This window comes from Hypanus sabinus, chromosome 24 (genome assembly GCF_030144855.1).
Source record: "Hypanus sabinus isolate sHypSab1 chromosome 24, sHypSab1.hap1, whole genome shotgun sequence".
NCBI classification, from domain to species: domain Eukaryota; kingdom Metazoa; phylum Chordata; class Chondrichthyes; order Myliobatiformes; family Dasyatidae; genus Hypanus; species Hypanus sabinus.
In genome coordinates, this window is record NC_082729.1 from 3,553,481 (window position 1) to 3,580,741 (window position 27,261).

Here is a 27,261-nt window from a genome sequence, read left to right on the forward strand (position 1 = left end):
TGTAGAAATTTGCGCGTGTCTTTGGTGACATACCAAACCTCCTCAAACTCCTAGTGGAATATATACCTTCCTTGTAGCTCCATCGACATGTTGGGCCACGGGTAGGTCCTCAGGGATTGAGACACGCAGGAACTTGAAACTGCTCACTCTTTCGACTTCAGCTCACACTATGAGAACTGTTGTGTATTCCCTCGCCTTACCCTTTCTGAAGACCACAATCAGTTCTTTGGTCTTAATGACATTGAGTGCAATGTATTTAAAAGCTAAGGTGAGAGTGAATATGGATGGTCACAGTCTTTTCACCAGGGGAGCAGAGTCTAAATTTGGAAGGCATGGTTCTTCAGGGGACACATCAGGCCATCCACCTCATTGCTGCTCATCTCATGAACCAGGTCTTGATCTGCAGAATGAAGGACTTCAGCTTGAGTGGAGGAGGGACAGGAATGGAGCAGAGAACAAGTATTGGGCTCTTTTGCCATAGTGTTTATTCGCTTCTCTGAATAGTGAGCGATATCTGAGAAAGGCGGATGAACTGGTGCATGACACAGTGTGGTTGTGGTCATCACAAATTTGACAGAACATTATCACAACTGCTGGAGAAATTCGGCTAAGTCAGGCACGAACCCATGAACGCCACCTCAGCAGTTTGCTTCATTTATTTATCTATTTTTTTTATATTTGTATGTAAAAACTATTATAATATTTTATATATGACTATGTACTGCTACCACAAAATGACAAATTTTATGACATGTCTGTGCTAATAAACCAGATGCTGATCCTGACTTGTGGAGGTAGAGGACTGGTAGAAGTTTGGGTGGGAGAGGGAAAAACAATGGGTAACAGGGGGCAAAGATTGGCCTTAATATAGAAAGATGTGTGTGTGTGTGAAAGAGATAGAGACATAAGTAAATCAGGAGAGAACGGAACAAAAAGGCTATTGTTTACATGAAATTGGGCATTAAAATATTGATCCCCTTTGGGGAATACAACATTCATACCACTTGGGAAATCCATCCTGTATGGGAATATAATATCCATTTTGTTTGGAGAATACAAATCGATGCCATTTGGCGAATACAGGCTATATCCATGCCGTTTAGGGAATGTAACATCAATTCTGTTTGAGGAATACAATATCCATCCCATATGGAGAATACAATGTGAATGCCATTTGGGGAACATGGTATCCATTCCACTTGGGGAATGCACATCCATTCTGTTTGGAGAATACAAATCCATGCCATTTGGGGAATACAGTCTACATTCCCTTTCGGGAATACAATATCCATTTCATTTGGGGAATGAACTATCCATTCTGGTTGGGGAATACAATATCCATCCCATTTGGGAAGTACAATATCCAAGTCATTTGGAGATACAATATCCATCCGGTTTGGGGAGTACAATAACCATCCCATTTGGGGAATACAATATCTATGTAATTTTGGGAATACAGTCTACATTCCATTTGGGGAATACAATATCCATCCCGTTTAGGGAATATAATACCCATGCCGTTTGGGGAATACAATATTCATTCCATTTGGGAATACAGTATCATCCCATTTGGGAATACAGTATCATCCCATTTGGGAATACAATACCCATCCCATTTGGAAATACAATATCCATCCTGTTTAGGGAATACAATACCCATCCCATTTGGGAATACAATATCCATCCCGTTTAGGGAATATAATACCCATGCCATTTGGGGAATACAATATCCATCCCATTTGGGAATACAATACCCATCCCGTTTAGGGAATATAATACCCATGCCGTTTGAGGAATACAATACCCATGCCGTTTGGGGAATATGATATCCATCCCATTTGGGAATACAATATCTATGTAATTTTGGGAATACAGTCTACATTCCATTTGGGGAATACAATATCCATCCCGTTTAGGGAATATAATACCCATGCCGTTTGGGGAATACAGTATTCATTCCATTTGGGAATACAGTATCATCCCATTTGGGAATACAATACCCATCCCATTTGGAAATACAATATCCATCCTGTTTAGGGAATACAATACCCATCCCATTTGGGAATACAATATCCATCCCGTTTAGGGAATATAATACCCATGCCATTTGGGGAATACAATATCCATCCCATTTGGGAATACAATACCCATCCTGTTTGGGAATACAATACCCATCCCGTTTAGGGAATATAATACCCATGCCGTTTGAGGAATACAATACCCATGCCGTTTGGGGAATATGATATCCATCCCATTTGGGAATACAATACCCATCCTGTTTGGGAATACAATATCCATTCCATTTGGGAATACAATATCCATCCTGTTTGGGAATACAATACCCATCCCATTTAGGGAATATAATAGCCATGCCGTTTGGGGAATATGATATCCATCCCATTTGGGAATACAATACCCATCCCATTTGGGAATACAATATCCATCCTGTTTAGGGAATACAATACCCATCCCATTTGGGAATACAATACCCATCCTGTTTAGGGAATATAATACCCATGCCATTTGGGGAATACAATACCCATGCCGTTTGGGGAATACAATATCCATCCCGTTTGGGAATACAATACCCATCCCATTTGGGAATACAATACCCATCCCGTTTAGGGACTATAATACCCATGCCGTTTGGGGAATACAATACCCATGCCGCTTGGGGAATACGATATCCATCCCGTTTGGGAATACAATACCCATCCTGTTTGGGAATACAATACCCATTCCATTTGGGAATACAATACCCATCCTGTTTTGGAATACAATACCCATCCCATTTAGGGAATATAATAGCCATGCCATTTGGGGAATATGATATCCATCCCATTTGGGAATACAATACCCATCCCATTTGGGAATACAATATCCATCCTGTTTAGGGAATACAATACCCATCCCATTTGGGAATACAATACCCATCCTGTTTAGGGAATATAATACCCATGCCATTTGGGGAATACAATACCCATGCCGTTTGGGGAATACAATATCCATCCCGTTTGGGAATACCATATCCATTCCATTTGGGAATACAATATCCATCCCATTTAGGGAATATAATAGCCATGCCGTTTGGGGAATACAATACTCATCCCATTTGGGAATACAATACCCATCCCATTTGGGAATACAATATCCATCCCGTTTAGGGAATATAATACCCATGCCATTTGGGGAATACAATATCCATCCCATTTGGGAATACAATACCCATCCTGTTTGAGGAATACAATTTTCATGCTGTTTGGTTGTAGATTATCCTTTATTTCACTTGTCCATCACTGAAAAATTCCTCTGACTGAGTGCCCTGTCTTCTGCCCCCCCTTACCATTCCCATATACCCTCTCACCCTCCCTATACCACCCTTTTCTGTCATCAGTTCCCTACATCTCCAGCCCGCTGCTGTCTCCACCTATTACCTCGCCCTCCCAATTCCATCAGCCCATCACCCACTGTTTACTCCTGACTCATTCCTCCCCCACCTCTTTATACCCTCTTTCTGCCCTTTACATTCCCAGTCGTGACACAAGGACTCGACTTGAAACATTGACTATCCATTTTTCTCCGCAGATGCTGTCCGACCCTCTGAGTTCCTCCAGCCATTTGATTTTATCCCCATATTCCAGCAATTGTGGTCTCTTGCCTCTCGGACATATTGTGGGAGAAATTGGGTACAAAATGATCATGCTTTTCTTCAGGTATATGGGGCCTTGGCTCAGATTTTCCCTCTTCATTGATACATGCTGACCTGCTGGACAAAGCCCCACTGCCTTGTTATGTGAAGTCATGCATAGAGAAGGCTGTTCAGCCCGACTCATCACTGCTAACCACAATGTCTATTCTTTGGTCCTTGATTCTCCAATGTAGGAAACATACTCTCCATGTAAACTCTATCAAAGCCTTTCAATATTCTACAGGTTTCAATAAACCTTTCCTATCTATGTACCTATCTAAATATTTATCTGTTTACAGTATGCAGTAGGTCCTTTTGGCTTTTCAAGCCACACCACAGAGTAACCCACCGACTTAACCCTAATTTAATCAGAGGACACTTTAACCTACCACTGGTACGTCCTTGGACTGTGGAAGGAAACCGGAGCAGCCAGAGGAAACCCACATGGTCAAGGGGAGAACATACAAACTCCTTACAGGCAGCATCAATATTGTAATCAAGCCCAGCTCTACCAGTTTGGCTGGCATCTTGTTCATGTACCCTCCACCTTTTGCTTTGACCAGGCGTGGAGTATTGTGTTCATTTCTGGTCATTTCATTATAGGAAGGATGTGGAAGCTTTAGAGAGGGTGCAGAGGAGATTCACCAGGATGCTGCCTGGATTAGAGAGCATGTTTTATGAGGATAAGTTGAAAGATGTAGGGCTTTTCTCTTTGGCGCAAAGGAGGGTAAGAGGTGACGATAGAAGTGTACAAGAGGTATGAATAGAATGCACAGTCAGAGACATTTTCCCAGGATGGAAATGGCTAACATGAGGGGGAATAATTTTAAAGTGATTGGAGGAAATTGTAGAGGGAATGTCAGAGGTAAGCTCTTTATAGAGAGTGGTGGGTGCATGCAACGTGCTGGCAGGGGTGGTTGTAGAGGCAGGTTCATTTGGGACATTTAGTAGACTCTTAGATGAGCACGTAAAGGATAGAAGTACGGAGAGATGTGTAGGAGGGAAGGGTTAGATTGATCTTAGAGTAGGTTAAAACATCGGCACAACGTCATGGGCCAAAGGGCCTGTACTATGCTGTACTGTTCAATGTTTTTCAAAAATCTGTGCCCTCTGAACTTCAAAGTAAATTTTATAATCAAACTACATATATGTCACTATGTACAACCCTGAGATTCATTTTCCTGTGGGCATACTCAATAATTGCATAGTATAATGTCCATTACAGAATCAGTGAAAGACTGTCTAACTAAGGTGTTAAGCCAGAGTGCAGAAGAGAACAAACTGTGCAAATACAGAAAGAAAGAAATAATAATGAATGAATTAATTAATTAATATTGAGAGCATGAGATGAGGAGCCCTAAACATGAAAAAGTTTACAGTTGCTGGAAACCCAAAGCAAAACACAGAAAATTGCTGTAGGAACTGAACAAGTCAGTATGGAATAAACAGTCTACATTTCGGGCTGAGGGTCTTTCCCCTCCTGTTTCTTTCTTCTTCTATTCCTCACTCTGGCCTTTTACCTCTTCTTGCTTGCCTATCACTTCCCCTTGAGTCCCTTCCTCCTTCCCTTTCTCCTATGCTGTGCTCTAGTCTCCTTTCAGGTTACTTCCTCTCCAGCACCTAACCTTTCCCACCCACCTGGCTTCACCTATCACCTTCTAGCCATCCTCCTTCTCCTCTCCCAACCTCTTTATTCTGGCATCGTCCCCCTTCCTTTCCAGTCCTGATGAAGGGTCTCAGCCAGAACCATGGACCTTTTATTCATTTCTATTGATACTGCCTGACCTACTGAGTTCCTCCAGCACTTTGAGTAAAGCAAAATGGCCTCTAGTTAAAGACTCCCCAAGCCTGGGAAAAAGGCTATGACCATTCACCTCAGGGTTTTCTATCACTGTATTCTGAATATTACATACAATATTAGTCTCCTCATATAAGAAAGAATGTTCAGTACAGGGTGATTCTTACTTACTGCCTGTTATGCTGCTGGCTTTTAGGGCAGCACTGAAGGCCCTCCATCTCTGTCCTTGGCCATCTTATAACGTCGCACACACACTTAGAAGCATTCTTCATTGCTGCTTCCATAACAATTGTGCTCTACCAGTTAGGGTTGTTAGCCCTGAGCTGAACCCCTGAACCTGGAGGACTGGTGGACCACTCATACTCTGGCTTCTATCCTTTGACCTGTTTGGCATGGGTGACCCTACCAACAGCCAAAGCATCAAGGCCTGACTCCCGCCAATATAGCTCTCCAGGTCATTGAGGCAGGCAAACCATGACAAGGGTGGTTCACTGGACTAATATTTGGAATGGCAGCCTGTAATTCATTGACACAGAAACAGCAGCCTCTACTCTACTTGACTGTGCCAACTGTGAAGTACTCATCTGTGCAAATCCATTTACCAACTTTTGATCTGGGTTCTGTTATGTCTTGTCCATTCAATTTCTCCTCCAGATTCTGTTTATATTTTGTGAGAGTCTTTGCCTCCACCATCCCTTCAGGCAGTGTGTTCCAAACAGCACCCCCTCTGGGGTAGGAGGAGAAAGATGTCTTACCCTTCACCTCAAGTCTATCTGGTCTTACACACCTTTCCCGTGGGGACAGTTTTCTTTCAATTTACCACATCTAGTTCTCACCACTTCATACATCTCCATCAGATTTCAGCTCTCACTCACTCTACCCAAGGAAAACAATTCTGGCTTGACAAGTCCCTCCTCATGACTGATACCCTCCTTTCCTGGCAATGCCTGCTCAGTCTTCTCTGCACCCCCTCCACAGTGATCCCTTCCTCCATATGCTATGGACTAATTCATGTTTTTGAAAGTTTTGACTATAGACCAGAGGCCCATGAGCCAGTTCTCATCAGGGGATCGGAAGTGGAAAGGGTCAGCAACTTAAATTCCTCTGTGCTGTTTTTTCAGAGGACCTGTCCTGGTCCCAGCATTTCAGTGCAATTGCAAAGAAATCACAGCAGTGCCTCTGCTTAGGAGTTTTTGGTGATTCAGCATGGCATCTAAAACTTCAACAAACTTCTATAGATGTGTTGTGGAGAGTATATTGACTGGCTGGATCACAACCTGGTAGGGAAACACCAATGCCCTTGAATGGGAAATTCTACAAAAAGTAGTAATACAGTCCAGTTCATCACAGGTAAAGCCCTCCCCACCACTGAGTACATTTACATGAAATGCTGTCGCAGGAAAGCAGTATCCATTATCAAGAACCCAACTACCCAGGACATGCTCTCATCTGGCTGGTGTCATCAGGAAGAAGGTACAAGAGCTTTGAGACTCACACAGCAGACTTAGGAACGATTACTACCCCTCAACAATCAGGCTCTTGAACAAGGGGAATAATCTCATTCAATTTCACTTGCCACATCATTGAAGTATTCCCACAACCAATGACCTCACTTTCAGGGACTCTTCATCTCATGTTCTCAATATTTATTGTTTGTTTATTTATTATTATTATTATTACTATTTCTTCAGTTTGTTGTCTTCTGCACTCTGGTTGAACTCTCAAGTTGGTGCGGTCTTTCATTGATTCTGTTATAGATATTATACTATAGATTTGTTGAATATGCCCACAAGAATGTGAATGTCAGGGTTATATAAGGTGACATATATGTACTTTGATAATAAATTTACTTTACTTAAGTTGCACCCCACCATTACCTCCCTTCTTTAACACTCTTTGCCCCCACTAATGAAGGCCAGCATCCCATCTGCTTTCTCGGGATCACATCCAGGTTTATTAACAGCGACATATGTCGTGGGATTTGTTTTGTGGCAGCAGTACAGTGCAAGACATAAAAATTGCTATAGGTTGCAAAGGTAGATGGTGCAAAAGAGGACGAACGAAGTGTTCAGAAATCAGACGATGGAGGATAAGAAGTTGTTCCTAAAGCATTGAGTGTGGGTCTTCAGGCTTCTCCACCTCCTCCCCAGTGGTAATAATGAGAATGACGGATGTCGCCTTCTTGAGGCACTGCCACTTGAAAATGTCCTCAAGGGTGGGGAGGGTTGTGCCTGCCTTGGAGCTGACTGAGTCTATAATCCTCTGCTGCCTTTTTCAACTGTGCACAATGGAGCCTTCAGAACAGGCTGTGGTGCTACTGTTCACAATGACATTTGTAAGGGTCTTTTTGTGACATCCCAAACTCCCTCAGACTCCTAATCAAGTACAGATGTCGGCATGCCTTCTTCATAATTGTGTCCATGTGCTGGGCACAAGACAGATTATGTGAGATGGTCGCACTCAGGTACTTAAAGATACTCACCTCCTCCGCACTGACCCTGATGAGGAGTGGTATGTGTTGTCCCGACTTCCCCTTCCTGAAGTCCACAGTCATTTCTTTGGTCATGCTAACATTGAGTGCCACCGCATTATGTACCTGTGCTGCCACCTTCAGAAATCTTAGGACTAAAGGAAAGGCTGGACAGGCCATGTTGTGGCCTTTGGGGTTTAGCAGGCTGACAGGGATTTTTGACTGAAGCTTTTAAGCTCAGATTCAGAATCAGGTTTAATATCGCCAGCATATGTTGTGAAATTTGTGAACTTTGTGGCGCAGTACAATGCAATACATGATAATATATCATGCCTTCTTTATAGCTGCATCACTATATTAGGACCACATTAGGTCCTCAGAGATATTAACACCCAGGAACTCAAAATTGCTCACTCTCTCCACTTGCGACCACTCTATGAGGGCTGATTAATAGCAAGAGATCCTTTGTCAGAACTGGAGAAAAGAAATTTTAAAAGAGGGGTTTAAATTGCAGAGAAAATGGCAGGTGAGATAAAGGGGACAAAGGAAATAGCTGCAGCAGGTGAGACTGGAATTGACAGAGAGATGAGGCAGATGTTTTAGTGGCTGGTCACAGGGGATCCCACCTTGAGTTCTTTTCTGGTTTCTTTATAATCCTCAAGGGCTTTGTTTGATCTTAGCTTCCTAAACCATATGTGTACCTCTGTGTGTGTTTGTGCTGCTGGCAGTGGGACTTGTCCAGTAGGTCAGGGTGTGTTCATGAAGAGGGAGGTGCTGAGCAAATCCTAGGTGGACTGATGTTCAGAAGAAGTGGCCAGTCCTGACATGGACAGGGAAAGGCAGTTACTGAAACTGCACAAGCATAACGGTTAGCATAATGCTATCACAGCGCCCGTGACCCAGGTTCAATTCCTGCTGCTTTCTGTAAGGAGCTTGTACGTTCTCCCCATGATCATGTGGGTTTCCTCCTGAGTGCACTGGTTTCCTCTTGCGTTCCAAAGATGCATGGGTTAGTAGATCAATTAGTCACATGAGTATAATTGGGCAAAGCGGGCATGTTAAGAGTTTGTCTGCATCTCTAAATAAGTTAAATCTGAAAGCCTACTATGTGAAGATGAGGTGTTAGACCTCTGAGAAGTGATTGAGTGCTTCAAAAGCAGGGTTTCCCAAGCTGGGGTCTACGGAACCCCTTATTTCATTGTCCATGCCGTAAAAAAAGTTGGGAACCTCTGCTCTAAAGTGTATTGATTTTGACTTGATTCTTGAGAATAATCTATAAAGAAATGGGATTGATGGAGTTTGATGAACAGCCTCCCATTCCCAATTCAAAATACATGCTGCCGCAGTTCTTTGCTGGGTGACATCTCACTACCTCTCCATCTCCTGGTCACGAGCTGGGTGTTATTTTTACTGAGACAGGGTAAAGGGATCTGGGAATTCAGGCCCGTAATTCCATGTAAGTGGCCTCATAAGTCGATAGGGTTTAAAGAGAGCTTTTGGCACACTGCCCCTGATAAATCAACATATTGATTACAGAGGATGAGATGTTATGTTGAAGCTGTATAAGACATAGGTGAGGTCTAATTTGGAGTATTGTGTATAGTTTTGGTCACCTATGTAAAGGAAAGATATAAATAAGATCAAAAGAGAACAGATAATATTTACAAAAGGTGTTGCCAGGAAATGAGGACCTGAGTTACGAGGAAAGATTGAATAGGTTAGAACTTTATTCCCTAGAATGGAGAAGATTGAGGGTAGCTTTTTTTAGAGGTATACAAAATTATAGATAGGGTAAATGTAAGCAGGCTTATTCCACTGAGGCTGGGTGAGATTAGAAGTAGAGGTCATGGGTTAAGGGTGAAAGGTGAAAAGTTTAAGGGGAATATGAGGGAAAAGTTCACTCAGAGGGTGGTGAGAGTGTGGAACGATCTGCCAGTGTAAGTGGTGCAAGTGGGCTCGATTTCAACATTTAAGAGAAGTTCGGATAGATACATGGATGGTAGGGGTACAGAGGAGTGTGCTGCAGGTGCAGGTCAATGGGACAGAGCGGAATAACAATTTGGCATTGTCTAGATGGGCTGAAGGGTCAGTTAGAGGACTGTAGAAAAACTGAAGTGACCTGAACTTTATCCTTGGAAGAAATTGAATATAGTGGCAAGAGCATTCTCCAGAACTTGTTGGGAAGGCCTCATTAACATCAGGAATGGTAGCAGAAAAAAAGCCGTACGCTCACTTGAGCCTGCTCCATCGTTCTCTATTATCAGGCCTTATCTGGTCTTGGCTTCAACTTCACTTCCTGCCTGTTCCCCGAAACACCTGGTTCCCCCTTTATAACAAAATGTCTATCCCAACCGGGAATTTATTCCATGAAACAACCTCTGCAATAGGATTGCGAATCCCAAAGCTTTATGAGGGAAATTTCTCCGAATCCCCGTTTTGAATTATTGACCCATTATCTGGAAGTTATGCCCCAAACTGGCTGACACCATAGTATAATGGTGAGCATAACACAATTATAGCGCCAGAGACCTGGATTCAATTCCTGCCACCGTCGTCAGGAGCTTGTACGTTCTCCCTGTGACTGAAAGGGTTTCTTCTGGGTGCTCCAGTTTCGTCCCACGTTCCAAAGATGTACGGGTTAACAGGTTCTTATTTGATTTAGTGAGATACAGCAAGGAATAAGCCCTTCTGACCCTTCGAGCCACACCACCCAGTAATCTCCTGATTTAATCGTAGCCTAATCACAGGAAACTTACAATGACCAATTAACCTACCTACCTGTATATCTTCAGACTATGTAAGAAAACTGGAGCACCGGGAGGAAACCCACACAGTCACAGGGAGAACATACAAACTCCTTACAGGCAGTGGTGGGAATTGAACCTGGATCACTGGTACTGTAAAGCATTGTGCTAACCACTGTTACTGTTAATTGCTCACTCGGGTGTAATTGCCACAGGCTCGTTGAGCCGATATTAACTATTAAAGATGTGGCAGATTTTGCAGTGGGCTAGTGGAAATGACAGAGAACACTGAATAAAGTTTAACCCTCCCCCCCCCAACATATCTCTGTGAGATTCATGATGAAGGGTCTCAACCTGAAACGTCAACTGGTTATTCCTCTCCATAGATGCTGCCTGACCTGCTGGGATCCTCCAGTGATTTTTCTGTGTTGCTCTGATTTCTGGCCCTGGCGGTCACTCTTGTCTCTCCAATTAGCATCAATTTGTTTTATTTGGGAAGGGCGGAATGAGTCTGTACCGCAACCATTGTAGTACTTCTAGTGAAGGAGCTCCCTTCTCAAGTGTTGTTGGGAAAGCACCATGTGGTGATGGTGGAACAGTGATATATTTCCTGGAACTGGAAATGTCAAAGTCAAAGGAAATTTATTATCAGAGTATGTATATGTCACTATTATTACCTTGAGATTTATTTTCTTGCAGGCATTTACAGGACAATAAAGGAATACAATATAACTCACTGAAAAACTATATAAGTAAAGATTGACAAACAACCAATGCGCAAAAGAAGACAAATTGAATGTTTGTATATACGTGTGAGTGTGTGTGTGTGTGTGTGTGTGTGTGTGTGTGTGTGTGTGTGTGTGTCTGTGTATACAGTACTGTGCCAAAGTCTTAGGCACCCTAGATTTTTTATATGGTTTCAGGTGGTTTGGCCTCCACAGAGCCCTGATCTCAACGTCATCGAGGCTGTCTGGGATTACCTGGAGAGACAGAGGCAAGTAAGACAGCCAAAACCTGCAGAAGAACTGTGGCAAGTTCTCCAAGATGCTTGGAGCAACCTACCAGCTGATTTTCTGATAAAACTGCACAACAGTGTACCTAAGAAATTGACACAGTTTTAAAGACAAAGGGTGGTCGCACAAAATATTGATTTGATTTACGTTCTTTATAGTCTTTTTTTTGATATTTAGAAGCTTTTCATTTCAGTTTTTTAAAGCATCTTTGGTTTACAGAATTTTATTACATGTGCCTATGACTTTTGCACAGTACTCTGTGTGTGTGCAATGCATACACACAGCTTTATATATGTACGTATATAAAACTAAGATCAAATTATTAAGGCATAGAACATTAAAATGAAGAAACAGGCCCCAAAGCCCATCTAGTCTGTGCCAAACCATTAATCCCATCGACCCACACCCGGACCATAGCCTGTATACCCCTTCCATCCACGTTCCTATCCAAATTTCTCTTAAACAAAACTGCATCCGTCACTTGCACCAGCAGTTTGTTCCACACTCTCACCAACCTCTGAGTGAAGAAGTTCCCCCTCATGTTTCCCTTAAACTTTTCACCTTTCATCCTTAACCCATGACCTCTGGTCTCACCATAGCTCAGTGGAAAAAGCCTACTTGCATTTGTAACCCTCATCATGTTGTATTCCTCTCTCTATGGGAGATTTGATAGAGGCTCAGTAGGACCATGACTAGAGTTCATGTGTTAAGGGTGAAAGGTGAGTCTGTAGGTTCAGTTCAGTGTTGAGGTGAGTGAAGTTATCCACGCTGGTTCAGGAGTCTGATGGTTATTTTATTCAATGATACAGCACGGTAACAGGCCCCTCCAGCCCAATGAGCCCATGCCACTCAGTTACACCCATGTGACCAATTAACCTGCTAACCCATAAGATATGGTAGATGTGGAAAGGGTGTTTCCCATGGTGGGGTAGTCTAGGACAAGAGGGCGCAGACTCAGCATAGACGGGTGTCCATTTAAAACAGAGATACAGAGAAATTTCTTTCGCTAGAGGGTGGTGAGTTAGTGGAATTTATTACCACAGGCATCTATAGAGGCTAGGTTGTTGGGGTGTATCTAAGGCAGGGCTTGATAGGTTCGTGATTGGACAAAGGATAGGGAGTAGGGCTGAGGAGGAGAGAAAAAGATCAGCCATGATTGAATGAAGAGCAGACTCAAAGGGCCAAATGGCCTAATTCCACTCCTGTGCCTTACGATCTTATGTCTTTGCAATGTGGGAGGAGACCAGGGAACCCAGAGGAAACCCACACCATCATGAGGAGAATGCACAAACTCCTTACAAGCAGTGATGGTATTGAACCCAGGTCGATGGCACTGTAATAGTGTAAACACTAAGCCACTAGTCTACTGTGCTGCCTCATTTGTAGGGTTATAGTCATTCCTGAACCTGGTGGTGCGGGGTCTAGTGGTCCTGTACCTCCTGCCCGATGGGAGTACTGAGAAGAGAATGGCTGGAACGCCAAGGCTGATAAAACAACTTATCTGAAGTCAGAAGCAGTTCTCTGGATAAGAGGTCCTATTGTGAATGGGGGTGAGGAAGTGTTAGGTGAGGGGGGAGATCGCTCGTTTTCAGCTTAGTAAGTGACCAGTTTATCTGTTAAAAACAAAATTCCAGCATACCCATCTTTACCTTTCTCAGAAATATCCATGAATCTCTGTTAATTGAAAATAACATTATTCTCACTCAGAATTAATTCCTTGGCTGAGAGCCTGAGGTGTAGAATTCATTTAATTATTGGAGGGAAGTTGAGGATTTTTTTCACTCAAAGTGCAATGTGGGTCTGGAACTCGTTGAAAGAAGGCAGAAACATCAGGGTAGCTGGAGCAGGCAGCAAGCAAGCGGTCGGAAAGCAGGACTAACTGGAGTAACTGATTTCCTGCCTGGTTTGTTTGGGTTAGACCAAACAACTCTCTGCCATCAATTTCATCAAGTCTCAAAAGACTTCTCTTTTGCACCAACAAGGGTGAAAAATTCTGTTCCAGACTGGAATTTCAACCCCCCCCCCTTTTTAAATGTTCAAAGCTTTATTTATTATTTAAGGATGTATCCATATCTGAGATTTGTCTTCTCCAGATAACCACAATACAAAGAAAGAACATGAAAGTCGTTCAGGGAGAAATATCAAACCCTCCATCCCAAAAGAACGGCATCCCAATCATCAGCCCCTAAAACCCCCTCCCCACTTACCAAACGGAACGAGAATATCCACCCCCAAACCTCCATCCCATCCCCGCTCAACAAAACAGAAAAGGAACAGGTGATAAAAGACACAGAATATAAAACCATAAGTCCATAAATGGAATAATTCAATCCATAAGCAGGGAACCACGACAGCACCCTCCAACAATCACTGAAAGAGAAGGACACCACACAAGGTAGAGGCCCACTGGCCTGCCACAGCAAACTATACAGCAGTAAGCTGCTCACAAACTCCTCGGAAGGCAGTCAGTGGCAAAGTCTTTCTTTGTTTTCTCTTTCTGACTTTCCCCTCATCCTGGTAACCTTCTCCTCTAAATTTGCAATCACACTCATGCCATCCCTCCCTCCTCCTCTGTTTTCCATTCAATTGTGCAACTCCTACCCTAAAATACAACTGTTGGTCTTGTCAACCCATTCCACTTGCATCAGCCTCAGAGTGAAGAAGTTCCCTAGATTTCCCTTAAATAGTTCACCTTTCACCCTAAACCTATGACCTCTAGTTCCAGTCTCATCCAACCTGAGGGGAAAAAAGGCTGCTTGTGTTTACCCTATCTATACCTCTCTCTCTACATAATTTTGTACAGTACTGTGCAAAAGTCATTGGCACATATATAAAAATAGGGTGCCTCAGAGTTTTGCACAGTACTGTATTCGTCAACGTGGAGCGGAGAGTGCATTTGTAATACTGGCATCAGCTAAGGATGTTGGGAATGGCAAGGGTGGAGTGCCACAGGACAGATGGCAGAGAAAGAGTGCCGGGGCAGGGGGAGTGGCACGGGTGCAGACACACCCAGTCCTGAGACAACAGGCAAGGTCACTTGGTTCCAAATAATTGGTTTATTGATCTTTATAGAATGTCTCTCTAATGCTTTCCACTTTCTCTCCTCTCCCTTCCCTTTTACCCAACCATGATCCTTCCCACTCCTCGGTCCACAATAGAGACCCATATCAGAATCAAATTTATCATCAAATGTCATCAAATTTGTTTTTTTTTTGCAGCAGCAGCAGTACAGTCATAGCGTCATGGAAAAGTACAGCACAGAAATAGGCCCTTCAGCCCATCTAGTAAATGCTGAAGCCAAAACTTTTTAAACTGCCTGCTTTGGGACAATAGCCCTCCATACCCCTACCATCCACATGCCAATCCAAATTTTGCTTAATTGTTGAAATTGAGCTCGCGTGCACCACCCTGTGCTGGCAGCTCGTTCCACACTCTCACAACCCTCTGAGTGAAGAAGTTTCCCCTCATGCTCCTCTTAAACTTTTCACCTTTCCTCCTTAACTTACGACCTCAGTGGAAAAAGCCTACTTGCATTTACTCTATCTATACCCCTCATAATTTTGTATACCTCTGTCAAAACTCCTCTCGGTCTTCTACTTTCCAAGGAATAAAATGCTAACCTGTTCAATCTTTCCTTACAACTCAGATCCTCCAGGCCCAGCAAGTTTGTGTAATGCAGTGCAGTACGTAACATTACCTCAGAACTGTGCAAAATTGTAAGACAGCCTTGCTATATATACCTGCTGAAGACTTTTGCACAGTACTGTATATGTCTCTCAAATCTCATGCTCCTGTGCTCTAGGGAAAATGTCCTAACCCATGGGTTCCCATTCTTTTTATGTCATGGACCAACACCATTAAGAAGGGGATTTGTGGATCCCAGGTGGGAAACCCTGGCCCTATCCTTTTTGACTGTCCCCTGTAACTCAAGTCCTCAAGTCCCAGCAACGTACATTTTTTTCCTGCACTCTTTCAAGCTTTTTGATATCTTTCCTGTAGGTAGGTGACCTGAACTGCACATATTTTTTTTGCTGCACAATGCAGTTTCCCTGGTATTGCCTGTCGTTCTTAGGTACAGCAAAATAACATTTTATGCAAATTTAATAATTACCATAAGTCAATGCAAATCAGCTATGGTTTCCGGTTTATCAACTCATCCAGTACAGTTCAGGTTTCATGCCAAGTATTTGTTTCTGTCAGGGTGCCTGATGTAGTGCGTTGAGGTCCTGAACACTGTTGCCCTCTTAGCTTTCCTTTCCTCTTTCACCTTCGCACTGAACCCTCTTCCCACGTGAAGTGATGGCCATGCAGGGAATTTAGTGTGGCCACGCTGAGAGAGGTTGTAAACTCCCTGCGTCTACCACAAGCAAGCCCGGCATATGACATGTTGCTTTCTGTGAAGACTGACCATTAGGATTCAACTTTTAGAGAATAGGGAGAGAGGAATAAGAGCAACAATGTGAAGGGGGTCTTCTCATAGACAGTGATCAAGATGGAAAGGCCATGAATGCCCACATCATATGACACAGCACATAATGATGATGATGAATGTACCTGCCACTGCCACGTCCCATGCACCCACCACTCTCTGTGTAAAAAAACCTTCCTCTGAAATCCCGCTTATACTTTCCCCCCAATCACCTTAAAATTATGCCCCCTGGAGGTAGCCATTTCCGCTGTGAGGAAAATGTCTCTGGCTGTCCACACTATCCATGCCTCATCATGTACACCTCTATCAAGGCTCATCTAATCCTCCTTCACAAAAAAGAGAAGCTCGAACTCACTCAGTCTGTCCTCAGAGACATGCTCTCTAGTCCAGGTAGCATCCTGGTAAACCTCCTGTGCACCCTCTGCAAAGCTTCCACATCATTCCCACAATGAGGCAACCAGAATTGAACACAATATTCCAAATGTAGTGCAGCCAGAGTTTTATAGAGCTGCAACATTACCTCACGGATCTTGAAACATCATGCGTATCACTAGGGAACTGATTTAAACATTCATGATTTTCTAGTCATGGAAAAATATCTTCCTCCCAATGGGTACTTAAATAGTTCCAATCATTGTCAAAGACCATAAGGTATAGGAGCAGAATTAGGCCATTTGGCCCATTGAATCTGCTCTGCCATTTCATCATGGCTGATCCAGTTCTCTTCTCATGCCCAACCTCCTGCCTTTTCCCCATATCCCTTCATGCACTGACTAATCAAGAATCTATCAAACTTTGCGTTAATATACATAAAGTTTTGGCCTCCTCAGCTGTCTGTGACAAAGAATTCCACAGATTCACCACTCTCTGGCTAAAGAAATTCTTCCTCATCTCCATTCTAAGAGGACTCCCCTCTGTGCCCTCTCAACTTAGACCTTCCCACCATAGGAAATATCCTCACCACGAAGAAAGTCAAAATGCCCTTCCTCTGCAGGGTACAAACGCGAGGAAATCTACTAGACATGAGATTATTAATGTGCTGCACCTAAACCAGTGGGGGATGTGAGGGTATGCTGGAGGAGGAAAAATGAGTCTACCTGATGTAGGAAAGTTGCACCCATCATCAGGATCCCACCACCCAAGACATGCTGTCCTCTCATGCTGCCATCAGGAGTCTCGGGAATCACGCCACCATGTTCAGGAATAGTTATTACCCCTGAACCATCAGGCACTTGAAGCATGGGGGATTATTTCACTCAGCTTCACTTGCCCCATCACTCAATTGGTCCCACAACCAATGGACTCACTTTCAAGGACTCTTCATTTCCTGTTCTCTGTATTTATTGCATGTTTATTTATTTTTTTGTATTTGCACAGTCTGTTGTCTTCTTCTTCTCTTCTTCTTCGGCTGTCCATTGTTTGATGTTAACTGTGCTGAGAGTTTAGTCTACCACACCATCCAGAAACTCTACTCCAACACGCCTTGCACAGTAATAAGACAGACTGTGTCGTGCCCCCACCATACAGTCTCTCTGGGCTTCCAGATCTGATGCTAAGTGGTACACAGGAGTGTTACAGACTTAGCGGATAAGGAGGCTGCCCCGCAGTGGCAACTAACTAGTCTAGTGATGCCATCCGTTGACCAGCACTCCGGTTCCTCCGCATGCCACCAAGGTGGCTGTACCATTGACCCTTTGGGATTCATCTGCCACAGACACCATCAGACACCCTGCTGCCGGCATCCTCATTGGGTGCAGCCTTTGCCTGAAGAGGCATAACCTACAAAGTAGCAAAGGCATGTTTACCTCCTTGACTCAGCTAGCCACGATCCTACTACTAGATCTAATCTTTTGCACACTGGGCGAACACCCAAGTTGGCTGGTCTTTCATTGATTCAGTCGTAGTTACTACTCTATAGATTTGTCGAACAGGCCCACAAGAAAATGAATCTCAGGGTTGTATATAGTGACATATATGTACTTTGAGAATAAAATTTACTTTGAACTTTGAGTTAGTGTGTGTGGGAGGGGTGTGACCATGTGTGTATTCTGGAGGGGTGTTCTCCTTGTGTCACAGTTCTGCAGCAGATAATCACCCCTTTTGCCCTTCTGTCCCATAAAGGCATGGTCTTCTGCCTACTCCCATCCATTTGCACCTGGACCATAGCCCTCCATACCCCTCTCAGCCTTGTACTTAACCAATCTTTTCAAATATTACATTTGAATCTGCATCTACCACTTCCACCAGCAGCCTGTTCCACACTCTCACCACCATCTGCATGAAGAAGTTTCTCCTCAGATTCCCCTAAATATTTTACCTTTCACCCTAAACCTCTGACCTGTAGCTCTGGTCTCACCCAACCCGACAGGGAAAGCCTGCTTGCATTCTCTATACTATACCACTCATAGCTTTGTATACCTCTATCATATCTCCCCACATTCCCATGCTCTCCAGAGAATAAAGTGTCAACATTTTATTAACACAAAAAAATCTCAGATGCTGGAAATCTATAGCAACACACACAGAATGCTGGAGGAACTCAGCAGGTCAGGCAGCATCTGTGGGGAAGAGTAAGTGGTCTGAAACCCTTAATCAGGACTGGCAAGGAAGGGGGAAGATGCCAGAATAAAAAGGTGGGTGGAGGGGAAGGAGGATAGCTAGAAGGTGATAGGTGAAGACAGGAGGGTGGGAAAGGTCAAGGGCTGGAGAAGAAGGAATGTGATAGGAGAGGAGAGTGATTCGTAGGAGAAAGGGAAAGAGCAGGGGACCCAGAGGGAGGTGATAGGCAGGTGAGGGAGTTAAAAGTTAGAGGGGGGAATAGAGGAAGTAGGGGGGGGGAGTAATTTATCTACCAGAAGGAGAAATGCCATCAGGTTGGAGGCTACCCAGCTGGAACATAAACCTCATCTTGACACATGGAATATATTAGATATTTTTCTCAATAATCAATGAACAAGTAATGTCTTTTTGTGTTATTTATTTAACTGGGTTCTCTTTATCTAGTTTTACAGCTTATGTGAAGATCTCATCAGATTTTAGGTCATATTTATGTAGAAATAGAGAAAATTCTACAGTGTTCACAAACTTTCTAGCACCATTGTATGTGTGTCTGCTTGGTGGAGGCATAGAACCGTGTGTGTGGTCACCAGGGTAACTGTATGTGTGTCGCCCAGAGCAGGGTAACCCCTCGTGTATGGGAGCAAGGGTATCCCTCTGATATGTCTGACCAACAGGAATCCTATTAATTTTGTGAAGTACTTGAGGGTAAAGCTTATTAAAATCAGAATTAATTAAGTGATATGTCAAAATTAAAAATAATTAAATCAGTAAATAACATCATTTATTAAAAATATTATTGCCACCTGTTATTCCCTCATAGCACAACAACAAGTCTCTCAAAGAAAGTGGATGATCGTGGTTTGATGAGGTGCCGTATGGTTATTAAAATGCTTAACTGATCAAGAAGTGCTGAGTGAGGATTTTGATTTTACAATGTTATGAGATATTGTGTGTGTACATAGTATAGAAGAGACTAATAGAAACACTTATGTTCCAAAAAAAAATTGTTTTTACTGATGGAAAACTGAAGTTACTTTGAGTTAGTGAGCTCCAGAAATCGACCCAACGAGATCTGGACGCCAGTGACCAGAATGGACTGTGTGTGGATACAGTCATCTCAGACCTGTGTGTAGATACAGCATGTCTCTATGGTCGAGCCCATCACAAGTAAAGCTTTCCCCACCACTGAGCACATCTACAAAGAGTGCTGCAACAAGGCAGTAGCATCAAGGACCCCCACCATGCAAGCCATGTTGTCTTCTCACTACTACCACCAGGCAGGAGGTACAGGATCCTTAGGTCCCACACACCAGGTTCAAGAACAGTTATCCTTCAACCATCAGGATCCTGAAGCAGTGTGAATAACTTCACTCACCTCAACTCTGAACTGTTTCCACAACCTACAGACTCACTTTCAAGGACTCTACAACTCATGTTCTCAGTGTTATTTATTTACTTACTTGCACAATTTGTCTTCTTTGGCATGCTGGTTGTTTGTCAGTCCTTTTTATATATAAAGCAGCACACACCAAAATGCTGGAGGTAATCAGCAGGTCAGGCAGAAGCTATGAAAATAAATAAATAGTTGACATTTCGGGCCGAGACCTTTCTTCAGGACTGAAAAGGAAGGTGGGGGGGGGAAAGATGCCAGAATAAAAAGATGGGGTTGGGGAAGGAGGATAGCTAGAAGATTATAGGTGAAGCCAAGTGGGTGGGAAATGTAAAGGGCTAATAGGAGAGGAGATTGGACCACAGGAGAAGTGAAAGGAGGAGGGGACACAGTGGGAGGGAAGTAATAGGCAGGGGAACAGAGGTAGGAAGCCAGAGTGGGGAATAGAGGAAGAGAGAAGGGGGAATTTTTTTTTACCGGAACGAGAAATCGACATTCATGCCATCAGGTTGGAGGCTACCCAGATAAAGTTTGGCTCCTCCATCCTGAGGGTGGTCTCATCTTGGCACATGAGGAGGCCATGTTGGAACAAGAGTGGGAATGGGAATCAAAATGTTTGGCCACCAGGAAGTGCCACTTATATATAGATTTAATAAATTCTTTTGTATTTTCCCCATAAATGCCTACAAGAACATGAATCTCTAGGTGGTATACAATGACATATTGTATGTATATGTACTTTGATAATAAAGACCTTGACCTTGTCTTTTCAGTCTGCATTGCAGGAAGTTGGAACCATTACAGCACAGTAAGTTATTTGGCTCATTGAGTCAGTTCTAGCTCTCTGTGGAGCAGTACATTTTGGTTCCTCAAGCCTCCTCAAGGATTCCATAGGATTAGTGAATCAGAATCAAGTTTATTATCACCGGCATATGTTGTGAAATTTTTTGGTTTGTGGCAGCAATGCATTGCTATTAAATGACTATAAGTTAAAATGAAAAGTAAAAGAAATAACCCATGCAAAATAGTGAGTTAGTGTTATGGATTAATGGACTGTTTAGAAATGTGATGACTTCCTTCAGGGAAGAAGCTCGAAGAAACACTCTCAACATTTTAGGAATAGCTTCTTCTCCTCGTCCCAGAAGACTGTAAGTCTTAGTAGGCCAAGTGGTCTAATTTTGTTCCAATGCCTAATGGACAGAGGGGAAGAAACTATTCTTCAAATGTTGAATGTGTGTCTTCCAGCTGCTGTACCCCTTCGCTGATAGTAGTAACGAGAAGAGAGGTCTCTAGGCTCCTGTACCTCCTCCGTGATGGTAGTAATGAGAAGAGGGGTCTTCAGGCTCCTGTGCCTCCTCCCTGATGGTAGTAATGAAAAGAGGGGTCTTCAGGCTTCTGTGCCTCCTCCCTGATGGTAGTAATGAGAAGAGGGGTCTTCAGGCTCCTGTCCCTCCTCCCTGATGGTAGTAATGAGAAGAGGGGTCTTCAGGCTCCTGTCCCTCCTCCCTGATGGTAGTAATGAGAAGAGGGGTCTTCAGGCTCCTGTGCCTCCTCCCTGATGGTAGTAATGAAAAGAGGGGTCTTCAGGCTCCTGTGCCTCCTCCCTGATGGTAGTAATGAGAAGAGGGGTCTTCAGGCTCCTGTACCTCTTCCCTGATGGTAGTAATGAGACGAGGAGTCTTCAGGCTCCTGTACCTCCTCCCTGATGATAGTAATGAGAAGAGGGGTCTTCAGGCTCCTGTACTCCCTCCCTGATGGTAGTAATGAGAAGAGGGGTCTTCAGGCTCCTGTCCCTCCTCCCTGATGGTAGTAATGAGAAGAGGAGTCTTCAGGCTCCTGTACCTCCTCCCTGATGATAGTAATGAGAAGAGGGGTCTTCAGGCTCCTGTACTCCCTCCCTGATGGTAGTAATGAGAAGAGGGGTCTTCAGGCTCCTGTCCCTCCTCCCTGATGGTAGTAATGAGAAGAGGGGTCTTCAGGCTCCTGTACCACCTCCCTGATGGTAGTAATGAGAAGAGGGGTCTTCAGGCTCCTCTGCCTCCTCCCTGATGAGAATGTCCTGGATTGTGAGAATCCTTTGTGATTTATTCCTTCTTTGAGGCATTGCTTTTCAAGATGTTCTCTTCAAAAGATGTTCTTCCAAAGATGTTCTTTTGAAGAAGTGCCCATCTGATTTTGTTCCCAACTGCACTTTCCTGCCTGTTACACCAATCCCACAGTACCCTTCACTTCCACAACCCACTTCCCCCAATGGCACTGAAATTCATCTTCCCTCATGCCTATCCACTTTTTATCTGAAAGCCTGTGACAGGCACAGAGATGTGGATCATCAATCTATTACACTCCCCAATGCCTGTTACTTTGAATCTATGGTCCTTGGCTCAGCTTCTAATGGCAACTGTTTCCCTCTGTTCACCAGCTAAATAAGTTGTGATCTCTGATAATCAAACAGCCAAAAAAAAAATACAATGGCAATTATAGAACATCTGAAATCTCCTCTGATAAAATATCATTAACTTGAAATGTGAACCACTTCACAGATGCTGCCCAACCTGCTGAGTACTTACATAAACACTTGCTCCTTCCCTTTCTTCCGTGGTCCATTCTCCTCGCCTATCAGATTCCTCCTTCTTCAACGTAGAAACAGGGAAGAGGGACAGGAGCCTGAAGACCCCTCTTCTCATTGCTACCATCAAGGAGGAGGCACAGGAGCCTGAAGACCCCTCTTCTTCAATCTCTTCCACCTATCATGTCCCAGCTATTTACTTCATCCCTCCCTCCCCTACCCACCCACATCTTCACTCACCTGGTCTCACCTATCACTTGCCAGCTTGTACTCCTTCCCCTCCACCCTCCTTATTCTGGCTTCTTTCCCCTTCCTTTCCAGTCCTGATGCAGGGTCTCGGCCAGAAACATCGACTGTTTATTCTCCTCCTTAGTTGCTGCCTGACCTGCTGAGTTCCTCCAGCATTTTGTGTGTGGCATCAAGTACAGGAGATGGGATGTTATGTTGAAATTGTATGAGATGTCAGCGAGGGCTAATTTGGAGTATTGTTGGCAGGTTGGTCTCCCACCAACAGGAAAGTTGTAAACAAGATTGAAAGAGTACAGAGGAAATTTACAAGGATGTTGCTGGGACTGGAGGGCCTGAGTTACAAGGAAAGACTGAATGAGTTAGGACTTTATTCCCTGGGGCATGCAAGATTGAGGGGAGATTTGAAAGACGTATACAAAAGTATGAGGGGTATAGATAGGGTAAATGCAAGCAGGCTTTTTCCACTAAAGTTGGGTGGGACTGCAACCAGAGGTCATGAGTTAAGGCTGAAGGATGAAAAGTTTAAAGGGAGCATGAGGAAAACGTCTTCGCTCAGAGGGTGTGTGAGTGCAAGTGGTAGATGCATGTTTGATTGCAACATTTAAGAGAGGTTTGGACAGGTATGTGAATGGGAGGGTTATAGAGGTCTGTGGTCCTTGTGCAGGTTGATGGGACCAGGCAATTTCAATGGTTTGGAACAAACCGAATGGGCTGAAGAGCTTCTTTCTGTGTTGTAGTTTTCTATGATTCTATAACTCTACATTGTCCCATGGTGGAGAGTCCCGATTTCTCCAGTGAAACACGGGGTGACATCCCACAACCCTACAGCTCTGCCAGTAAATCTTTCACTTGTGATATCATTGCATGGAAATGCTTCTAATGTTTTGCTTGTGTTCTGATATCTGTCACTTCCAGCACCTTTAATTTCAGCTGATGCACCCATTTCAGAGCCTGCACAGAAGAAACTCATCACCCAGTGATAATTAGACATGCCATCGTTTACTCCTTGCTTGAGTGATATTTTTCCACTCACTCGTGCCAAACACAACTTAAACAGAATTTCCAAAGTGTTTGAATCAGTTCCACAGCGATCTCAGTTGTATTTATATATTTGGATACTGCGCGGAATTGACCCTTTCCAGCCCTTCAGCCCAGCTACCCTGATTTAACCCTGGCCTAATCACAGGACAATTTACAATGACCAATTAACCTACCAACCGGTACATCTGCGGACTGTGGGAGGAAACCGGAGCACCCGGAGGAAAATTCACGCATTCCGGGGGGAGAACGTACTAACTCCTTATAGGCAGCGGCAGGAATTGAACCCAAGTGACTCGTACTGACCTGTGACCTGTACTGTAAAACGTTGTGCTAACCACCTAACACAAGCCTGATCACACAACAGTTTTCAATGACCAATTCACCTACTAACTGGTATGTTCTTGGACCGTGGAAGGAAAGTGGAGACCCACGCGGTCACAGGGAGAACATACAAACTCCTTATAGGCAGTGGCATGAATTGAACCCATATCGCTGGTATTGTAAAGAATTGTACTAATCACTATGCTGCCATGCGCATTGTTACAGTGTTAAATTATTGATAATTAAACTTGGGCATTTCGGTTACCCTGTCGCTTCGGGGTTGGAGCTAATGGTATGTTTTTGGAAACACGTTAAGGTTACTGTGTCAAGCAACACACACAAAATGCTGGTGGAATGCAGCAGGTCAGGCAGCAACTATAGGGAGAAGCACTGTCGACGTTTCAGGCCAAGACCCTTAGGATTAAATCATGTTTAATCTTGCTGGGATTTGTGGCAGAGAAGTTAACCCAATATGAATAAGTGAAAGTCAGAATCAGATTTAATATCACCAGAATACTGTATGTCTTAAAATGTGTTGTCTTTGCAGTGGCAGTAAAATGCAATACATTATAACAGAGAAAATTACAGCAGGTATATAGATGTATATTAAATGGTTAAGTAAGTATGCAAAGACAGAAATAATAAAACAGTGAGGTAGTGTTCATGGGTTCAACGTCCATTCAGAAATCGGATGGCAGAGGGGAAGAAGCTGTTCCTGAATCATTGAGTGTGTTTCTCAATAAGAAGAAGGCATGTCCTGGGTGGTAGGGATTGAAGTTATCTGTAACTTTAACCTGAAAGTAGTTCCAAAACAATTCGCATTTATACAGACTTATTTTAATAGGGACTGGGTAGTTTTTAATACTTTGTCAATGTCTTTAACTTTCTCATTGGTATTCAGAAATGCAAGGTTCACTGTGTACATTTTGTGCTTATCTTGTTATTACTGATGGGACCTCATGCAATACATTAAAAATGTTAATTTTACAGGAACAATCGGTTCAAAGGTTTTGTGGAGCAATTAGGAACGCACATTATCTGCATGAATTCATTGGAGGGCTTGTGGTGAACTGACTAATCCGGGAAGACTGGATTTCAGCTTTAAGGAGAAAATCGAAATGGGCGTCTGCAGAGACAATCACAGTGAACTGTGGGGAGCTGAGGAAAAGACACAGACATTAGACTTGCACTTTGAGACCTGCAATAGAGAAGCGTTGCTACATTCACATTTGAAAAAAAATACATAAAACTGGCTGCAAAAATTGCTGACTCTTCTTTCACACACAATCCATCTTTTAGACAGCGGCAAAAATGAGGTACTTGGATGCACTTGTTCAGCTGGTAGGTATAATGTTTGTACAGTGTAAATATAATTTCAGATTTTGTGATCTTTCAGTTTAACGCTTTCAGAACAGTGTGGTTCCTCTCTGGAAACTTAAAAGTGCACAACATGTAGTCCATTTAAGATCCTGTAAAATTGCCATGTACTGATTTGCTAAAATCTCTTCCCTGTTGTCTCTGCAAACTATTTTTACCATGAAACATCGGTGGGCTTGCTGTCTCTAATTTGAAGTACCATTTTTTTAAAAAGAGTATTGTACATAATCTGGCCAGCAGATAGGGGAAATAGATGGAAATGTACCGTACATTTATTTTTCCCCTGAAGACAGCAATGGTAAAATTAAGGGTAATTAAGGGAATGAATCACACTAGTTCTTCACTCGTTTTCCTTTAGATTACAAGACGCGCACAAAAAAGCATGGTTCTGATCTTGCCACAGAGTGTGTATTTTGGCAGCTCAGTAATTGCTTGGGAGTCAGCAAAGATTGCTGATTGTTGCAATGCTGTCAACAGCTCTTGATCCTTTTTTTTGTCACCTCATTATGCAGTGACAATACATGTTGTCTTATTATAAATACATATGTTTTTTTTAAACCGAAATGTACAGTTTTTATAAACAGTATTTAACCAAGGACAGAGTAGACGTGTCACCAGGGCACCAGCAGTTTATGTTCCTGTACAGATGTATCTGTAAATTCTTTATATCGATATAGCGAGTGCTTCAAATATGCACTGAAATGTTTGCCTGAAGAATGACAAAAATGGTTATAACGTATTTAATGTATATAATCTTTTATTTAAAATGTGTTTTTATTGTACTCTGTACCTACCTGTAGTGATTATTGTGAGGTTGCAAAGTTGATTTTTAGCACATTTTTTTGCCTTCATGCAGTGTGCACCCAAAGATATATCTTTGTAAAACAATTTCGTACGGACTTTTTATTTGTAAGATACAGTATTACATGATGAATTTCGGAGTGCTGATGAAAACAAGCTCAGGGTGTCATTTCTGTTGACTGCCTGATTTGATCTGTTTATTGAGTGGTTCCTGTGAAATACGAACATTTTTAACCATTTTTTAAACAAATCGTCTTCACATTATGTGTTCTTGAAGTTGTACTCAGTGCCTGCCTGTTTGTGTAGTTCAGTCCACATAAAATACAGACCAGCATTGCCGGAGATGAATTTTTCTGCTTGCTTAACCCCTTTTTCCCTCATCCTTCACAAGATTTGCTCTCTGCTTGCATTTTCAATTGGACTGTCATAACAGGTATCCCAGAATTCCCCTCCAGCTCCAGGAGTAAAGAATCACGTTCATTATCACTGACTTAGATGATGTGAGGTTTGCTTTGCAGCAGTAGTACAGTGCAAAGACAAAAAAAAACCCAGTTATATGTCACAAAAATGAATAAAGAATGCAAAAAAAGAAAGGAATAATGACGGAGGGTTCATCGACTATTCAGAAATCAGATCGCAGAGAGGAAGAAGCTCTTCCTGAAACAGTAATAGTGGGTCTTCAGGCACCTGTACCTCCTCCCTGATGGTCACAATGAGAAGAGGGGTCTTCAGGCTCCTGTACCTCCTCCCTGATGGTAGTAACGAGAAGAGAGGTCTTCAGGCTCCTGTACCTCCTCCCTGATGGTAGTAATGAG

At 43.1% G+C, this 27,261-nt stretch overlaps 1 protein-coding gene across 7 annotated transcripts in view; it reads left to right on the top strand.

Annotated features, from left to right (window-relative positions):
- Positions 1 to 26,432, top strand: part of ahdc1 (AT hook, DNA binding motif, containing 1) — a 281,558-nt gene extending 255,126 nt beyond the window's left edge. For 6 of the 7 annotated variants that reach the window (XM_059949179.1, XM_059949177.1, XM_059949178.1 and 3 more), the window contains one exon: positions 25,259 to 26,432. The gene's annotated coding sequence lies outside the window, so the exon portion shown is untranslated. Of the gene's footprint in view, positions 1 to 3,585; positions 3,714 to 25,258 lie in introns of all 7 variants that reach the window. The other variant, XR_009507754.1, reaches the window with a different exon arrangement.
- The last annotated feature ends 829 nt before the right edge of the window (positions 26,433 to 27,261 follow it).